We start from the raw sequence: 15,821 nt of genomic DNA on the forward strand, positions 1-15,821 counted from the left end.
GTCTGTTCACCCACCTCCCTCCATCTGGCTGAGGACATTTCCTCAGCCGCTGGATCTCTGGAGGCTCATCTGCTACCTTTACTTTCGTCTTGGGGCTCCTGCTACACTCACAGCTGCAGCAGGTCAGCCTTTGCAAGCCTGGCCCTAGAGAAGGAGAGGGTGAGAAACCTGCAGTCCAGCTTCTCGTCTCCACCCCTGGAACCCACGCACACCCTCTCTGCTAAGCTCAAGTACAGCCCCCCTCTAGAGGGGAAATTAAAGCCCTCTTGTCAGACAACATCATAAGTCAGTGAGGATCCTGGGTTCATTCGGGAACTGGGGATGGGGGTGAGAGCGAACAAGGGTCCCTCTCTGTGGATGAAGGACCAGGAAAACAGAATTGCACCCCTCAAGCCGGCAACCTTGCTCTAGAATGTCAAGCCCCCAGGGAGAGCACAGAGCAAATGCAGAGTCCTGGATGAAGGGCTTAGGACAAGGGGCTTGGGTGTGGAGGGTGAGACCCGGGAGCCTGGGCTGCCCCTCTCTCACTTGCAGGGGTGGGAGCACATCTCTTTACTCCTCAGTCAGTGATTCTTCTCTGTAGTCCACGGCTGGTTCTTCACTGAGCAGAGCAGTCTCATAGCAGCCCCGCTGGAAAGCTCTACTCACGGGGTCTGATCACGTAGATAAAACACTTTCTTTGTTCAAGAAATCCATTTTTCAGGAATGTAAGCGCTAGCCCCGCCCCTTCCACCTCTTTTTATTTCTTGATGCTTTTCTTTTTTCTGATTAAATGTTGTCATCTTCGATCCTTTAACCTTTCTTTGACACTTACTTGTATAGCACTTGAGAGCAACGACGGGGGAAAGAAATACCTGAAAGACAGAAACACGGATCTCTTTTCTCCTAATTATAATCACTCCAGCGCTCTGGACCTCTTGGTTCAGAATTCCAGGGAGGTTAAAAATAATCTGTAAGTCTAAGAACACATTTGACTTGCCTGTAACCATTCCAGCAGCCGCCTCACACTTCCGCCCCTGCTGTCCTAACAGGGGTGCATCTGTTGACATGGAGATAGATCGAAGGTCCTGAAGATGTAAATTGTTCATGCCCGGAGACATCTATAACATAGCCTCTTCTTTCCCTTTTTTATCTAATATTTTAAGGTCCAAACTTATTTCTTTATATCCATGAGCTAAGATGGCCAGGTCAATATTTATAGCCCTTCTTTCCTTCTGCCTTTCCTGATCTTGCCAATTTCAGAGTCCACCTCCAGGGTCTCCTTCCTACATCGCAGAAACACTACTGAGTCAGGATCCCTTTGAGAATCCAAGGAGAGTGATAGGTCCTCTCTCCTGGAATATGAACACACAAAACTGAATTTCCGTTCCATCCCAGGGGTTCATGGAACTGTGATGAAATCTGGCCCTGGGCCAGCGAGAGTCTGATTCTCTCAACCTTGTCAGATAATGACCTGGATCAGAATCCCCTGAGGTGCTAGTGAAAACATGCCTGTTCCCAAACCTGTATGAGAATCTTTGGGATAGATGCCAGGAACCTGGATGTTTAATAAGCATCTCGGGTGGTCTCTATTTACAATGAACTTTGAAAGACATTGCTAGGGTCCCATCTACCCCCAAATCCCTGAGCTAATCTGATTCTTTCCCAAACTATTCAAATTACTTTACACTGAACTGATCCATCCAGGCCCACACCATGTTTTACCAGTCAATACATTCTTAGCTTGACCATAGCTACAGATGGAGAATTTGGATTATCCAAAATCCTATCTTCAGGGTTTCCCTGGCGGCGCAGTGGTTGAGAGTCCGCCTGCCGATGCAGGGGACACGGGTTCGTGCCCCGGCCCGGGAAGATCCCACGTGCCGTGGAGCGGCTGCGCCCGTGAGCCATGGCCGCTGAGCCTGCGCGTCCGGAGCCTGTGCTCCGCAACGGGAGAGGCCACAACAGTGAGAGGCCCGTGTACCGCAAAACAAACAAACAAAAAAAAACAAAACAAAATCTTATCTTCATTATTCTCCAAATCAATGACTTTAGTGTATTTTAATGTCAGCTCTTAAGTATGAGGCTTTTGTTCCTGAAAGGTAACGTCATTTGGGCAGCTTTCCTTGGAGCCGCTTTTATATTCAGGATACAACAGTAAAAAACGACAATTAAGTTCCATTAAGAGTGCAGAGCTACCAGGACCTCAGCTACCCGTCTTATTTTTGGTTAATATGGAATACTATCACCTTCTAAACCACACATTCTGTTGCAAACAGTAGTATTTATAGCTTACTCTAAGTGAACATTTTAAACAAAATATTTAGGCATAGAGAAAACCCCCTGAAATAGGACCCTTCAGATTTTTTCCAGTGAACTACCCTAGTAGCGTAGGAGAATCAACATACACCCCAGGGGTCTGGGATCTGAAGGTGCTGCTACAGGTGGGGAATTTCTTTCAAGTACTGTGTTTGACCATAAAAATTGTTGAAATTTTTGCATTTCCCAATATAATTTATTTATATTAAAAAGTCATGTGTTTCCCCTCAAATTTTCAAGTAAAATCAATGTGTCATAAAGGTGTCTCACATTTACTCGGACTTTGTATACTTCTAGGCACACTTTTCACGTGCCATTTTAGAAATCTGAACTTATATCCTTTATATTTCTGCATATTTTTTAATTGGTAAAATTGTCTTTATTCAATGATGGTATATGTAGAAAATCCTAAAAAACTGACCCAAAGACTATCAGAAGTAATAAGTGAATTTAGAAATGCTACCAGATACAATAGACAAAACCAACTGCATTTCTACATATTAGCAGTGAAAAAGTAGACAATTACCTTTTTTTTACTGGTTAAACAGATTTTATTCACCTTTATTCCCTATTAGAATAAATGTTTAAATACACTACTTACCAATTTACCACCATATTTGTTTCCAGCCAAATTCTGGCCTGAACAATAACCCAGTATTAATAGCCTCCATGCACCATGTTCTTACTGGATGAAGCCCTATGCAGGTAGGCAGGACTCTGCCCCTTTGCTCTCTCCTGAGAATCGAGCCAGACAGGTAGTTAACGCTCAGTGAATGAATAACAACACGAACGCATGAGTCACCGTTAGTTGAATTCACTTTTCAATCATCGGTTGAATCATTGGTTGCTGACCTCCATTCACCCTCCAACTCCATGTGACTTGTTTTAAGAGGATCTAGCAGGAAACGTTGACAATGACATTGCTCAACGAAGCTTTGGTTCTTCCTGTCTCAGAATCCAATTTCTTCCGTTCATAGCATGGACAGTCATCACCGTCTGTTCCCTCACGTTATAACTGCTCAAGTAACTCAGTTGTGGAATCAGTTACATTTCTGTCACTGCAAAGCTACATTCTTCATTTACGTGATGAATTTCTGCAAAGGTTGACCTCTTTTCTCCACCAGGGTGCTGCAGATGCTAAATGCAGGATGGCTGTGCTGACCCCTTGCTTAGCGATGTTTCTAGTGATACTGGAAATTGCTCAATGGATTCATGGGAGTCCTTCTGCCTTGGACACTGCTTGTTAATAAGAAGGAACACAGCTGATATCATTCACCTGTGAGTCCTTTTGATACTGGGTAAACAGTTTTCAGTCGATCATTCAATATAATTCTTTTGTGAAATACCTGGGCAATGGGTTCTAGATGAAGATGGTGTACGGTCTTTACCTTCCAGGCATTTACAGCCTAGCAGGTGAGTCCAGTCTAACAATAAACCTGAAAGGCTTTAAGAGCATCAGCTGTGTATTTATAACAGAAGAATGTTCTCTCCTTCAGTCTTTTCATTTTTTATTTTATTTATTTATTTTATTTTTTATTGAAGTATAGTTGACTTACAATGTTGTGTTAGTTTCAGGTGTACAGCACAGTGATTCAGCTCTCTGTCTCTCTCTCTCTCTCTCTGTCTCTCTCTCTCTCTGTCTCTCTCTGTCTCTCTCTGTCTCTCTCTCTCTCTCTCTCTCTCTCTCTCTCTCTATATATATATATATATTTATATGTGTATATAGATATTCTTTTTCAGATTCTTTTCCCTTATAAGTTATTGCAAAATATTGAATATAGTTCCCTGTGTTATTCAGTAGATCCTTCTTGTTTATCTATTTTAAATGTTAATCCCAAACTCCTAATTTATCCCTCCCCCACCCTTTCCCCATAAATTTGTTTTCTATGTCTGCAGGTCGATTTCTGTTTTGTAAACAAGTTCATTTGTATCTTTTTTTTAGTGAAGTAAGCCAGGCAGAGAAAGACAAATATCATATGATATCGCTTCTATGTGGAATCAAAAATAAAAAAAAAAAAGATTCTTCAGACTTTTCAAAATGGCACGTCTCACCACTGTGCAGACATATCCTCTCCTGGCTTTTTGCTTTTCCTGACTTCCGGTTTCTGCACTCTCCCCGCCTGCCTGCATCCCCTCGCCTCTCCAGAGCATCCCTTCCCTTCTGCGTGCCAGTCGGAATTCTCCCTTCTTCTCTAGACTATTACATTCTCTTAATTTATTTTTAATTTTTTTTTAAAATTGGCAATCTGTTGGGTATAAAGGAAACAGATTGGATGCAAGGAACTGTGTAAAGCAAGATGTTAGAAAAGCGCTGCTTAGGGATATTTTGGGTTAAGAGTAATGATAGTAGGAACCCCGATTGAGTCCGGGGCCTGGGCCACGCCCTCTTCTAAACTCTGTTTGGGGAATAATTCCTGTGATTCTCAAAGGGGCCACATGGGGTAGACATTAAGGTTACAGAGGAGGAAACCGAGGCAGAGAAAAGCAAAGTCAGTATCACCCAGGGCAGAGCGAGCACCCTCACTACAGAGGTGAAGCAGAGTCTACCTGGGAAGCTCTCACTGGCCCCCCCACAAAAGCCACTCGGCGGCCTGCCCCCCTCCTGCAGCTACAGCGCCTCCTGGATACTTTCTTCATCGAATATTCACAATACCTACAGGGTGTAGGAATAACGGTGCACTTTTTACAGATGAGAAAAATGAGGTTGAGGGTGGTTAGAAAAGTTCTCCATAGTCACAGAGCCAGAAGGTAGAAGGAGAATCCAGGATTCCAGCCCCAGCGTTATCTGTCTCCAGAGCCCGTGTTCCTGACTGCTCAGCCCCAGGGTTGACATGCATGTGTGTGCGTGTGTGCATACATTATATAATTTATAATTATAGACCCGTGCTACAACCCCGTGCAGTTTCCAGCCATCAATAACCTGTGACCTGCGCGGCATGTACCTGGGGACCCATCAGGCATGCTTTACACCTACTTGCTGGTCACGGCATTCATGCTCCCTGGGTTTCAGTCATAGATCTGGATTGCTGACCTGCAAAGGTTTCATCCATTTAAAAAAAAAATAAAAAAGCCAGCCCATGTCTCTTCTCACGTGTTCAGGTTGGTTTTGCGGCAGGACTGTAGCTCCTGAGGAGCAGGTGGAGGTTTTGTATGATTTCAGAATAGTACGAGTTCTGACACTAAGGCCGAGGTTTTTTTTCCCTGCAAAAATGAATGTTTAAACTTTTCACATTTCTGTGCTTTAATTATAATTGAAATAAGTTATCATTACAAGAACGTTTAGTTTTTTGAAAATTAAAAGAAAAAAAGATAAAACACTGTTATATATTAAAATGTTGGAAAGATGAACTCTCTGGGGGTTTAATGGCCCTGGGCAGCTCCTCTGTCATCATCCAGAATCTCTCTCTGCCTCCTCCACGGTCCTGCATAGAGAGTAAAGCTTTCCATGTCCAAAGCAACCGAATGTTCCCAGGAGAGCTGTGACTGAAGCTAGTCATTAGGATAGTGACCACTTTTCTGCTCAGACCCTGAGATGGTCTAACTCAGAGTTCTTTACATGAAGAGACCTTTTAATTGCGAGGGGGTGTTCAAGGGCCCTTGAGCCCCTCAAAACTGCCAAGGCCTTCACTTCATCCCTACATAGCCCCAAGGAATAAGGTTGTGTTGGAGGTCTCCAGACCACCCCCAGGTCGATGATTCACTAGGACTCCCAGAACTTAGTTCCAGGGACTTTACTGGGGGCTGGTCCCAAAGGCACCCTCTGCCTGGCACAGACCCAAATTCCAGACTCCCTGGAGAGCAGGTGCCGGCACACACCATCCTGGTTGCACAAAGAGCGCAGGTGCACAGAGCTGCTCTAATCAGTCCAGGGAATGCGGGCACCCGCCCCCAGACATCCAAGTTCCCAGACCAACCAAAGGCCACCTCAAAAGCAGGCTTTCCAAGCACATGAGCCAGGCCTGCATGGGAACTTTGGTGTGCCCGATGGCCATGGCTCGCTTGGCCCCTTCTCAAGAGTTTGGGCCTGTGAGAACCCCAGGGAAGGTCTGGGCAGCCCACACCTGACCCTCCCACGAGGAAGGGTACTCGCTGGGGGAGATGAAACAGCTCCCTACTCCCTCCAACAAGAGCCTTAAAGAAGCATGCCCTGATCTGGGGGCATAGCCAAGGGCCATGTTTCGTTCAACAACATGTGCTATACCTACCACACACACCCCACGCATGCTACACACACATGCTACAAACACACATACCAGCCATCACACACAAACCACGTACATCACAAACACACAGCACACGTACACACACCCCACTTCACACATTGGCATACAAATTAAAAGCAAAAAACCCATTATTTTAAGTTTTTTTTTTTTTTTTTTTTTTGCGGTACACGGGCCTCTCACTGTTGTGGCCTCTCCCGTTGCGGAGCACAGGCTCCGGACGCGCAGGCTGAGCGGCCATGGCTCACGGGCCCAGCCACTCCATGGCATGTGGGATCTTCCTGGACCGGGACACGAACCCATGTCCCCTGCATCGGCAGACGGACTCTCAACCACTGCACCACCAGGGAAGCCCCCCTTTATTTTAACACTGTAAAATACTGAATGTAAATTGTTAAGCAAGGTAACTGCTGTCATAAAACAATCATTTTATAGTCATTTAATCATCTTCATATTTATTCTCCAAGCTCTGGGTCCTTTACTGCCCAGGCTCATCTAACCGGCCTGTGGCCTCTGAGACAGGCGTTCTAACTCCCCCCACTTCACGGATGGGGAAAGAACAGCTAGAGACCTTGGCTCTCAGTGGCAGCATCTTCTCCCCGCAGAACTGGAGCCCAGATCTCACCGACTCCTAAGCCGTGCTGTTAAAAACTAAATCAAACATCCCTTCCAGAAAAGCATGAGTACGATCAAGTGTGCCCCACTTCCATGTTTGCCCAGTAAATGAATAGAACACAGTTGCAGCAAATATTGATATTTGGAGTGTTCAGCAACAGGCTTTTTTTGTGTTTTTTTTTTTATGAAGTGTCACTCAAAAACATCACACGTATTGTCCACTTGAAGGTCTCTACCTGCACACGGCCTGGAGCTATTTTGGGGCAGGAAAAGCTTTCAGGAGGGTTTGCTATATGACTCATGGCTGTAATCACAGGTCACCCCAGCCCAAGACCCCCCCCCCCCCACCGCTGGTTTGTGCTGCTTCCCCATCACCATGACGTAGTTACCCACACGGTCAAGGCATCGCGACCCTGGACCATCTAGAACTTCCCAGCTGTGCAGTGGTCTAAGGAGCCCATCTGCCCACTGGGTGCAGCCCGTGGTTCTACCTGGACACGCTCAATGGAGGGGGGCTTCTGGAAAACCTGTCAGGCCTGGGGAGTGAACCCTGGTAATCACCTGGCAATCCCTCCCTCATGGCTTCTGGCTCCCAGTGGGGCTTTTCTGTGATCTAAACATCTTCATTAAGATTTACTTGATTGTATTAGACAGTTTTGTCCCAGTGCAATTCGTAGATAGTCCAACAGCAGAGGGAGGGCTGCTGATCTCTTTGAACCATCTCTTGGAAAGCAGTTTGCTGTCCTTCCTCATCCAGCCTCCGCCCCGCTTCCTGGGGAATGTGAGAAGCAGAGGGTGGATGAGGACGCAGTACAGCCTCTTCCCTGGCTCCCCCACGTGCTCCAGGAGACACCAGAGGATGGCCCTGCACCATCCTGAGCATCCCTAGTAATTCCTGGGCAGGTGAGAGGTGTGCCAGCAGGATCCCCAAGGAAGGGGGCCAGGAAGTCACTCTTCATAGGACGGGACGTGTCCCACATTCATCCCCTGAGCTGTCTGAAGTTTTATAAATGATGTTGGTGGAACCGAGGCTGGTCTGACATTCCCTGCTGTCAGACCGTCTGGCCAGGCTGGGGATCGTGCCCTCCCTTTGACTCAAGGGGTTGCCCCGCGCATCTCCTCCACATCAGCACCTCACTAGTCTTACTGAGCATTTTTAGTCATTTTCTGTGGGTTATACCTTCATTCCCCAACCCGGGCTGTATATCTTGGCAACGTTCTTCTCTGCCATCATGTCAGGCAACTTAGAAATGCTCTTGTGTGTTATCATGAACTGTAATGTTCTAGTTAACAAATAATTTCCAATTTTGTAACTTTCACACCCAACAAATGATATTCCGTGTTGCCATACTGCAGCACTCCGGAATTGGAAATGTCTTTACAGGGTTGTATGGATTAAAAGCTGATTGAAAGAGGGGCCTCTGCTGGGTGAACGTTGTCTCCAAACCCATCCCCCCCAACACCCAGCTTCAAGTCCAAGGGCTGATGATGACCAGTGACACCTGGATCCCCACCTTCACCTCAGCCTGTCACCCTCAAGGCTGCCACAGGGAGAGGGCAATGGGCAGTGACTTGGTGGTCTCCTCAGCCCAAGAGGCAAGCAAAATGCAAAGACACGGGCTTACTCCCTCTTGACGCAGTAGGGCCTGTCCTGAGATGGTTCATCCAAAGACGTGTGACAGCTTTGCCCGTGTCCAGCATGCTGGGTTCTGGCTGTAAGACGACCCAATGGTAGTGAAAAAGGTATGAAGAGGAACACAGGAAGGGGTGATGCTGAGGTCTGTAGGGACCTTCTGGGTTTGTCCGAGGGATGTCCCAGTGGCAACAACTGGCAGGGTTTGAGCGTGGGGCAGAGCACAGCAGAGGCAGACATCTGGGCTGTGATGAGATCTGAGTCCTCAGGATGAAGGGAAAGGAGAATCCTCTGGAGCAGTGAGACTGCCCATTGAAGCTGGTGTGGTGTGGAAAGAGGGCCAAACAGAGGGCCCAGAAAACACTCACCATCCAGGAGCAGATGGAAGAAAAGGACGCTGCGAGGGAGCCTCGCGGGGCACCAAGGGGCTGGGAGCCAGGGGTATCAGGAAGCACGATCAAAACCAAGGCAGAGAGGTTGGGGGGAAAAGAATGTGGTCAAGAGAACCAGATGCCACAGGGACAAGTAAGATAAGGATTGAAAGAGATCCAGTTTGTGCAGCATTTAGGAGGTGCCCTTTCCCAGGGCAGGTTCAGAGATGGGAGGAAGGGTAGGGCATAACAGATTTTGGCCAACTGAGGGTTGGCTGGTGGGGAGAAGCAGAGACTCTTCTGGGAGGGGAAGGAGTAAAACTGCAGGGCGAGAGCTAGAGGGCTATGCAGAGAGACAGAGACACAGACAGAGACAGAGAGAGACAGAGGCAGAGGGAGATACAGAGAGACAGAGACAGGCGGAGAGAGATACAGAGAGACACAGAGACAGAGATGCAGAGAGACAGAGAGCATATGGGAGGGGGTGAGGAAGAGAGACAGAGAGAGAGGGAAAGAGTCTGGGGGTAGGGAGATGGAGAGAGAGATGGAGACAGAGAGAGAAACATAGAAAGACAGAAACAGAGACAAAGAAGCAGGGAGAAAAACAGAGAGGAAGAGGGGTAGAGAGTTGTTTTGAGGCAGGTGAGACTTGAACAGAGGCTGTATTTTGAGAGGATTTGTAAATCTGGCCAAGAGAGTCCTCCACACACAGTGGAAACTCAATACCCGATGAACAGACGATAAAGAAAACGTGTATTTCGATGATGGTTTGGAGGGGATGAGCTGGGACGCTCCCCCCAGGCATCTGCCTGGCGGGACCTGTGGTGCTCGGAGGTACCCACAGCCTTCTCCATCACACACAGCCCCTCTTGTGATCCACTAGTCTAGAGCTAATGTTGGATGTTGGATTGAATTATTTCCCTAAAATATGTATTCCTATTTGAAGTGGTGGTTTGTTCATTTCCGGTATTTCACCTGAACTCTTTCCTATGTTGCCAATGTGGACTGTTACATCGTGACTCTGGTGCACACCTGTCTAGTGAATGTGCACTGATGAGCGTACAGCATCACACAGCAGCAGGGATGTGCAATGCAGGCATACAACCCTGGGCTGGTGACCAGGAAATTTTGCAGTTTAAGTGTCTGAAAGTCCTCCCATTCCTTGTTGAGTTGGACGTGGAGATGGGAAGACTGGTTTAGCCTTGTCCCACGGCCCAGGCTGGCAACATGGGCCTTGGCTAGAGGAGAGGGCTGGGCAGAAGGGCTTGTAAGGCTGGGACCATTGCAGGCCTTATGGGATACATGAGAGAGGGAGCATTTGCTGACAACGTGGGTGGAGGTCAGGGATTCAGGAGGCAATGGGGCTGCCTAACCCCAAAGAGCAGGGGACCATTCTTCGGCCCTAAATACCCCCAGCGGCACCGGGTTAATTCCTTTGGTTATTGTATTGTATGATATTAGCAGAAAAGAAGAGGACAGGGGAGGAAGAAGAAAAGGAATGGGAAATGTGAAAAAAGGGAAGAGTGAGGCGGGAGAGGTAAATGGGAACAAAGGAAAACAACAAGAGAAGAAATGAAAGGGATGCATTTTCTAAAAATATGGAATTATTTAACTCCCCAACCAGATAGTAAATTTCCTGAGGAGAAGGATCATGTCTTGGACATACTGTAAGGCTCTCTTTCCACGAGTGTAATAGGGAAGAGCAAATCTGACTCAATGTCGGATCTGTTTCTTTTACTTCCATTGCTTTTGCTACAAGTTAAGAATGTTGCCTATAGCCTGAAATATACAGGATAGGCCATTCTCAAGGCTCTGACCTTTAAAGGTATAACACTTTCCCATTCATAGATAAAAAGTTGCAGAACAGAGAATAACATTTGTCCTGTTGGAGGTTTACAGGAACATCATGACCTGACCTACGTGGACAGATGTAAGAACAAAGGATTCTGACACCAAGAAGTCTGCAGCAACCAACCACACCCCTCCCCTTATTGTATAAAAGAAGCCTGAATTCTAACTCCGGTAAGATGGTTTTTTTGGGACATTAGTCCGCCATCTTCTTAGTCTGCTGGATTTTCAAATAAAGTTGCTATTCCTTGTCCCAACAACTTTCCTCTCTAGCTATTGGCCTGTCTTGTGGTGAGCAGCATGAGATTGGACTGGGTAACATTATCACCCATTTTCAAATGCTCAAATGGTTGGGGCACACTCAAATCTTCACAGATGTTTGTGGATAAATGAAGGACGGTCATCTGCTACAGATGAACATGTGCAGCGACGTCCATGCATGTCCAACACAAAGAAAATATTTTATGCTCAGTAATCCACGTAACAAGTGAGGGAGCTTTCCTCACTAAAAGTAACTTGAGGAGTAGAAAAATAAAGGTCCAGGGAATTTAAAGAAATGAGATTAACTGTGGAAATAATATTCTTTGGCTCCTTATACTACTACTCCTGACTATTGCTTACTTTAGGAGATTATGCTTACTTCTCAGAGATTATACAGACAACCCCATTCCATTTCAAGCAGTCTAAACACAGGATGAAAAAAATTAATTCTCTGTTGCAGAGGGTGTTTATTAGGAGAATGGCTTCACCAAAAATAAATAAATAAGTAAAACTCAGAAGAAATGATGATGTCACCAATTTAATGATAAGATCACACGAGACACAGGTGACTTGGAGAATTGCCTGACTTTGTTAGATCATTACCAACTCTATGTATTGGTGACAATGACAGATGTTTCTAAAATAAGAAAATTAGGCAAATAATTCTGTATTCAAACCTCGGGTAAATCAAATTTGCTGATTCATTTCTTTACAGTGCCCTTGTTACCAAACCAAACTTGGGTCCTCTTGCCCGTGCACAGTAAATCCAATCTGCTGACTCTGGGTTGTGGTGAAGGAAAGGGCAGCATTTACTGCAGGCGCCAAGCACGGAGTCCAGGCAACTAGTGCTCAAAACACCTGAACTCCCCAGTGCGTTTCAGCAAAGCACTTTTAAAGGCCAGGTGACGGAGGGGCACCCCAGGGTTTGGGATCAGTTCATGCGCAGTTCTCTGATTGGTTGATGGTGAGGTAACAGGGTGGTGTCACAAAGGTTAACATTATCAGTCCTCAGGCTCCAGTAGGTCTGGGAGCTACATGCTCATGGTCATCAAGTAGTTAATTTCTTCCATTTGGTGGGAGTTTTAGCATCTATAAAACAACTCAGGAAATGTGTAGCAGATACTGTTATCTGGGTACTTCAGAGAGGAGCCACAGCAGAGGACATGGGGGAGGGGTCTGTCCCGGGAAGGCCCCATAGGCCCCTGCTAGGTTACCAGCCTAAAAAGAAATAAAAAGTAATGAGTTTACTGAAATGATTGTGGAGAGGGCAAAGGTCAGTTTGGCATGAGTGGTGTGATCTATACCAGTCATAATGACGTGGTTGATGACTCTGTCCAGACTCAAGTGTTCCCCAAAGGACAGCGTGTTACCCCACACACTTTAGTTCCTCATACCGTTTTGTTAAGAAGTTAAATTTAAAATGGCCTGAAGGATGATTTCTTCAGGAAAACGTTACTTCCATAAGGAGCACTGAGTTTCTGTTGCTGTTGTACATGTTTAGCAACTTAGCACCGGTGTCTTAGGCATCAGGACATAAATAACACTCACCCTTTACAAACGAGGGTGCCCTTTCCACACAGAAGATCTGCCTCCATATTTTTTTTTTAGGGGATATATAGTTTTTTAACATCTTTATTGGAGTATAATTGCTTTACAATGGTGTGTTAGTTTCTGCTTTATATCAAAGTGAATCAGCTATACATACACATATGTCCCCATATCTCCTCCCTCTTGCGTCTCCCTCCCACCCTCCCTATCCCACCCCTCTAGGCGGTCACAAAGCACCGAGCTGATCTCCCGGTGCTATGCGGCTGCTTCCCACTAGCTGTCTATTTTACATTTGGTCGTGTATATAGACGCCTCCATATTGAGCCTCATGCAAACCGTAAGACACAACTTTGCCTCCTTGCTGTGCTTCATTTGGCCCAGACAATTCCAGAAAGCCTGGAAAACCCTTGTGTAGCATCAGTTCTCCACTTCCAGCGGAGACTCTGCTGGGAAGCTACTGCTCCGCCACTTTCGTGTGATAAAGTGTTAATGATATGTAGATGAAATGTCATTATAAGAGATACTTGGCATGTACACACAGCAGAAGGGAAGATTCTTAATTTTTAAGGAATAGCAAAAAATGTCTCTAGTATCTTGGGCATGTTTCTGTCCACTGTTTCACATTCAGAGTCAGCCCTGGATAGAATCATTTAAAAACCTGCAAAGAACTTGGGATGTTGGCAGTGACCCCTTCCCAAAAGGTTTTAAAGGTTTCAGAAGAGCTGTACTTCCACCTCCGAGGGAGAGCACTTCTAAATGTTAATGTTACGTGTAACCTTGTCAGCCTGACCTTGAGTTAGCAGAACAGCAGCTCTAGACGAAAATGGTGCTTTCCATCAATTTGCCCCTGGAAACGCTTCCTGAGCCCCGTATCTCAGTCATGCTTGAAGGCGACTTTTATGGATCTCACGCAGCTGAACATGAATCACTTATTTATGGATATTTGATATTTGCTGGTGTAATTCACTTTCTGGACTTTTGTTATATTTATTTTAATTCTTTCTAGAATGCAGTAGAGAATTTAGAGCTTTTTAAATCTGCATATGTATGCAGGCATTTTTTCTTTTTTGTGCATGCATTCATTAGCTAAGTGGGTTTTTTGGACTTTGTTATGACAAAAATAATATTTTCATGCACGTGGAAAGCAAATTCAAACAGCACAGAAGATATACAATGAAACGTGAGTCTCTTTTCCATCCCACATACTCTGTTCCATGGTCCAGAGATAACCAATGTCAATAGTTCCTTGTGTTCTTGTGTATATTTTTGGAAAACGCCCCGCACACATATATATATATGTGTAGGCATATATATATATACACAAACACAATTTTTCATGGAGCTGGGGGCATTTGTATACCATGTTTCTTTTAGTTATCAATATCTGGGTGATCTTAATCATATCAACACACACAGACTCATCTCACTCCTTTTATAGCTCTGAAGTCTTTGATCACATGGTTTAGATGATTTAATCATTCTGCCGCGGATGGGCATTCCAGTTTCTGACTAGTATCAACAATTCTTCAGGGAAGGCTTCTGTCTACAACCAACTCCCTGTCTCTGTGGCTACATGTAGTATTAACCCTGGTTTCTTGAATCATCACTCTGCCCTGAAGTCTAATTTTCATATCTGAATTTATGACTTCTTTGGCAAGGAAAAACCCAGGGTTGTTTTTATTCAGTTCTTTTCTCCGCTTAGCACTAGATAAAATCATAACAAAGACATGGTCCATGAGCAGAAGCTGAAAACCAAGTTAAGAAATATAGATAAATAAGCTAGAATTCAATAAGAGGAAACTTCGATCACAGAAATTAAATTTATTCTCATCTCTTTGTTTTTGTTTTGCTTTATCTTTTCATCCTAAGCCATAACGGACTGGAAAACTGCTGACTTGTTTCCTGGACTTTTCTCACTACCGTTTCCAGTGAGCCTCGCTCCTCCTGTCTGCACTAGTCCATCCTAAATCAGGCAAACCAAGGCTGCGTCTGGGTCTAATAAGATGTGACCAGCAGCAGTAGGTCCAGGTGCAGGGGACAGGGAGAGGGGCTTCCGAGTGGCTGGCCAGGTGTCAGGACAGCAGCCGCGGTGGATGGAGTGAAGCCCAGTCTCCTGGATGGCAGGTGTCCAGCAGCACCGTGAAAACGCTGAGATCCAAGGCGTGGGTGCCCTAGAAGTACCACCAAGTGATCCCAGCACCCAGCTGCTCTTGGGATCAAAAGCTCCCCTGGGCTCCTGGCCTGCGCAGGGCTGTAGGAAAGGTCTGAGAGCTTATTCCTTTCTCCAATAAGCTTGTAGTATCTCTCTGGAGAATTTTACCCTGATATTCCATGGCCATATTTTAGGTCTTCTGGGCTACCTGTTATCAGAACAGTTTATGACACTGCTCTCTCTTTTGCCTCCTTTGCTTAGGAATTTTGAGAAGCATAAAACACATTTTCTCTAAGGTGTAGTTCTGAAAAAGGAGAATTCGGTATCTGGAAGGAGATTCAAGCCATTGATAACTGCTGTCACCTCTAGGGAGAGAAGCTGCAGCTGGCGGGGGTGGGGGGTGAGGGAGGGTGGGAAAGGGGCTTCTTCACTGATACCCTTTGTAGCCTCCAAACGTTAAATTGTGTGCTTTCACCTAAAACTAAAACATGACTGTTTAGTCATTTCTGTCTTTGTGCTCTTGAACATGAGCTTCTCAAGAGAGAGAGGCTGGCTTTTCTTTGAATAAAGGGTTGGACCCCCCATAAATACTGGGATGTCTTTGACTAGGATGAAAATATCAGAAACTAGAAAAAGGAGGGACTAAATTCACTTCCCTGTGCTTTCATTTTTTTGCTCCAGTAGACCTTTCATCTCATCTTAGAGACTTTTTATCTGGGTCTCTTCTCTCTTTGGGGTTTTCTCTATGTTGTGTGGAGCTCATGTCTCCTCATATTCTCTTTTGGATGCCAGAGTTTCCTGGAACGTCCTCCTTGGTCATGTTAGGGGTTGAGAATTGAGTTTTGAGGCCTAAATCCCTTTGCTTATCACCTCCC

Source organism: Delphinus delphis, chromosome 7 (assembly GCF_949987515.2).
Source record: "Delphinus delphis chromosome 7, mDelDel1.2, whole genome shotgun sequence".
NCBI lineage: Eukaryota > Metazoa > Chordata > Mammalia > Artiodactyla > Delphinidae > Delphinus > Delphinus delphis.